Below are 4,788 nucleotides of genomic sequence, written 5' to 3'. Positions count from 1 at the left end.
TTTCCCCACATCCCCACCAAACTTCCTTTTATATATGTTTTTTATCATAGCCATTTTTGTGAGTGTGGAGTGGTATCTAGTGCCTTTAACTTATATTTCCTGATGACAATGATGTTAAGTATCTTCATGTGTTTGTCATTTGTATATCTTCTTTGTTAAAATATCTACTCATATGTTTTGCCCATTTCTTAAATTGTTTTTTGTATTCTTATAGAATTTTTAGTTCTTTGTATATTCTGGATACAAGCCCCTTATCATCAGGTATCTAAATTTTTGTCCCAGCCTATGACTTCTTTTTTTTAAATTCTTACAATGGTGCCTTTTGAAGCACATTAAAAAAAAAAACAAAAAAAAAAAACCTCATTTTAACTTAATCATATTTGTAAAGGCCCTATCTCCAATTATAGTCACATTTAGAGGTATTGGGGGTTAGGCCTTAAACATGTGAATTTGGTGAAGGGACACACAATTCAGTCCCTAATAACTGCTATCGTATGTTTATCACCCCGTATTGCTCTCAACTAACTCTAGATTTTATTCAGATTTCACTAACATTTTTAGTAATGCCCTTTTTCTCTTCTAGGATTCGCAAAGGCGAATTACATTATATTTGCCATGTATCCTCTGGTCTGTGACAGTTTATCATTGTGTCTTTGTTTTTTATTCCTTGACAATTTTGAGAAGTATTTTTCAGATATTTGTAGAATGTTCCTCAATTTGGGTTTGTCTCATAGTTTCTTAGGATTAAATAATACCATAGAAATTAAGTATCCTCATCATTTCATATCAACAGTACATATTATTAACGTGCTTTATCACTGATGATGTTATCTTGATCCACCTCCTCAATATTATGTTTGCTAAATTTTGCCATTTTTGCACTTTTCCTCCCTTTCCCTGTTCTGTTCTTTGAAAGTATATCACTAAGTGCAGTTTACACGGAGGGTATCCTGTGACTTTGGAAAGTGCTTTTATTAGTTGTAGTAGCTTTTTTGATAGTCTGAAATTTTCAGACAGTCTTGTCATATGCAGAGTTTTATTTCTTCTTTTCCAACATATTTTCCTTTTCTTATTGACCCCACCCAACTTCACCCTTGCCAAGAGTTTATAATTTATAGGAGAGTTTGTTAGGACCTACCCATACATTAGTAAAAGCTAGAAATACCTAAAAGAGGCACATTAAAAATAAAATACTATTAAGACTTCAGATCGAATTATAAGTGTGCATTCATTTTGTATTTTCATTTTGATAAGCTTATTTAAATATTTAGTGTATTATTATGCTCTGTAACTTTGCTATAATATAACCGATCTTCTAAAAAAGAAAATTTGGTATATAGGTTGAGCATGTGTTATCAACAAATCCAAAATGCTCCAAAATTTGATACCTTGTTGAGTATCCAAAAAGATTGCAGATTTTTGAGACTTTTGGATTTTCAGATAGGGGTGCTCAGTAAGGTAGATCTATACAAATATTCCAAAATTCAAAAACTATCTGCAACAGTTCCTATCCTAAGCATTGCAGATAAGGGATACTTAGTCTGCATATGTTCTGAGATACCATTAAAAAGGTTATATAACTATAATATCTTTCTAATATTCCTAATGTTTCTGATGCATGTACCCAGGAGATTTATCAAGAATTACTAAATAACTATGTAGCTTGAAATGGTGTATGGTATATGACCTATTGCTTAGCTATAATCCTAACCCTCCAATAATACAGAAATTGAGCCTAAAATTGACCAAACCTTTTACACATAAAACTTTGGAGATTTGTGACTATTTTCTCAAGATAGACTCCCAGCAGTCAGTATGTTGTTGTTGTTGTTATTTTTAAATATTTTTTAGTTGTAGATAGACACACTATTTTTATTTGTTTATTTTTATGTGGTGCTGGGGATCGAACCCAGGGTCTCATGCTTGCAAGGCAAGCACTCTACCACTGAGCTACAACCCCAGCCCAGCAATCGGTATGGTGTATGGTATTTATATCTTTTTAAAAATGTAAAACTAGATTATGGTATAAGTGTGTTAGGGTTTCTCTATTTAAAGTAATTTTCTTAGGAGATTATAAAAATAATGGTCTTACTATGAATAGTATCAATCATAATATAAAAGTGGAAGCTGGTTGGGCGTGGTGGTGCATGCTGATAATCCCAATGGCTCAGGAGGCTGAGGCAGGAGGATTGCAAGTTCAAAGTCAGCCTCAGAAAAAGAGAGGTGCTAAGCACTCCTGCCTCTAAATAAAATACAAAATAGGGCTAGGATCTGGCTCAGTGGTCAAGTGCCCTGGAGTTCAATTCCTGGTACCCACCCCCCCCAAAAAATGTGGAAGCTGACTTTTGAAGTAGTGTTTCTTCTTTCTTGGGGGGTACTAAAGATTGAACCCAGGGGCACTCAGCCACCAAGCTACATCCCCAGCCCTTTTTCATTTTGAGACAGGGCCTCCCTAAATTGCTGAAGCTTATTTTGAATTTGTGATCCTCCTGCTTTAGTCTTCCAAGTCATTAGGGTTACAGGTATGTGCCACCATGCCCAGGTCTTTCCTTTTTGAAGTATTAATAACAAACCTGTTTTTGAAAATATTTAATTCTTAAGAGGAGTTTTTCTACTAATAACTAAAGGTAGAGAATTAGCTCTTTCACTTACCTCAAAGGAAGACTCCCAGTGTTCAGGAGGAGAAAAATAGTAAGATTTCACTTTCCCCCAGAAAATGATTTTCTCAGGGCCTAACATGGAGATGTTGGGGTGCCTGCCACAGAGATGAAGTGTTTCAACAATTTACTTTGGTAGAAATGATGTTCTTTATCTTTCACTCCGTCATATATCTTTGTCCTAGAACACTAATAAATAATCCAGGTTTGTACGTTTATTCTGAGTCTGATATGTTAAGCTTTGAAAATGTAATTGAAACCAGTTGCACATTAATGCAGTTAAAAATTATAACAGCAGATTGTTAACTTACTGCCTGTACATTAGGAGGATCTTCCTTGAAGGTTTTTTTTTTTTTTTTTTAATTTTTACTTTAAAATGATAATGTAAGAGCTGGGTACAGTGGTACATGGCTGTAATCCCAGCAGCTTGGGAGGCTGAGGCAGAAGGATTGTGAGTTCAAAGTCAGTCTCAGCAACTCAGTGAGACCCTGTCTGTAAATACTATACAAAGAAGGGCTGGGGATATGGCTCAATGGTTGAGTTCAATTCTTGGTACCAATAAACAAACAAACAAACAAATAAATAAGATAAGTAGTTAGGTAGAAGTTACCCTCTTTTGTGTGAGGATTAAGCAATAGGGATGTTTTTACTCCTTTGTTTTCATACTTCTTTTGAGGAAAAACAGGTAGTTACTTTCTTCTGTGAAAAGTAATACAAAAATCTATTTCAGTACTCTATTGCTCAGAAGTGTCAGAATTGTTTATGGTCTTTATTTTGGTCACATTAAATAATTCTTAAAGGGGGTTGATTGTGAGTTAACATTTCTAGAAGGAAATTAATTTTGACAAGAGCTCAGATTTTTGCAAAGCATGTCCTCTTAAATATGGCTTTCTTGTTTACACTTTGTCCAAGCTAAAAATATCAAGACCTTGCAGTTAAGATATATTTAGACCTAGCGATAACGATTTTTTTAGTTTAATACTTTTAATTTTACAGATGAGGAAATTTGAAGCCCAGATTAGACGAGTAACCGAGTGAATAAGTGAGCATACTCAGAAACTAACAGAGCCAGAACCAATCCTGACTTTCCTGCTTCACTAGAGCAGACTTTTTAATACATTAGCTCTTTATTTCTCTCATGTTGACTATGAAAATGGGGGTGATGTATCATATTTGTAATTAATTGATCCTACATATTACACAGAAACACATTTTAAGGGCACAAGGCATTACCGTCCTTAGTTTTCTTTGCCTGTTCTCCTCTTGCTCTCCTATTTTCTTTAAACCTCACCTATTTAGGTACACTGTGGTCACTTGCTCCATGTCCTAGGGGGACTGGGTTACTGCTGGCTGCCAGTCTCCTTCATGGAAGATGCCAATGTTGCTCTATCAATCTGCCATCATGTGGCACTCAGTCTCCCCTTCTTAGAGACAGAGAGTCTCCTGGGTGTAAGAGCCCTTGTGGCAGCCAGTAATTGCATAGGGCTATGAGGCAGCATGGATATTAGGTTTGCAAAGAGAGCATGGATATATTTACTCTCTCAAGTCATCACATGGGTTGATATCAATCAGTATATTGCAAAGAGACAGCATCTGAATGGTAGCTTTTATGGATTCTTATGTAGTTCAGATCAGTGCCTGGCAAATTGTCAAACACATCAAAAGGTGTGGTAATAGCAAGCCCTGCTTTGCCTCATAGATTCAACCATTAAAAATAATGGTCATAAAGACTGAAAACAAGGAAGTGTACATATAAGGTGTGAAGAAAACAAAACCACAGTAGAAAAATTGAACTTGAAGGACATGGGTTTAAGGCCCAATCATTTGGAACTAAGGTTATAGAGGAAGTTAACATGTAATGTAGTAACAGTTCATGCCACTTCTAAGACCTTTGCTGGGAGAGATTTTCAGACACAGGAGTCTCATGCCACCTCAGGATTAGAAACCATGACTGCAAAGATTGGTAAGATTGAGGCTTTTTTCAACCTTGTGTATGATGCTTTTTCTCCCAGTGTTGTAAATCCCCTACTATTTCTTTTTTTCAGAACCACTAGAGGGGGCCCTTGAATCATGCCAGCTCCCCAATTTTTCATTCTAGTTTTTCAAATTCTGTAGTGTTCCAGGAGCAGTG

The 4,788-nt window shown here is 35.7% G+C and overlaps 1 non-coding gene across 1 annotated transcript; it reads right to left on the bottom strand.

Moving 5' to 3' along the window:
* Positions 1–1,888: 1,888 nt before the first annotated feature.
* On the bottom strand, positions 1,889–1,961 carry Trnaa-ugc (transfer RNA alanine (anticodon UGC)). The gene has a single exon. It is a non-coding gene; the product is annotated as a tRNA-Ala (tRNA).
* Positions 1,962–4,788: the final 2,827 nt, after the last annotated feature.

Source organism: Marmota flaviventris, chromosome 4 (genome assembly GCF_047511675.1).
Source record: "Marmota flaviventris isolate mMarFla1 chromosome 4, mMarFla1.hap1, whole genome shotgun sequence".
Taxonomy (NCBI): Eukaryota; Metazoa; Chordata; class Mammalia; order Rodentia; family Sciuridae; genus Marmota; species Marmota flaviventris.
This window is presented reverse-complemented; position numbering and strand designations above follow the sequence as displayed.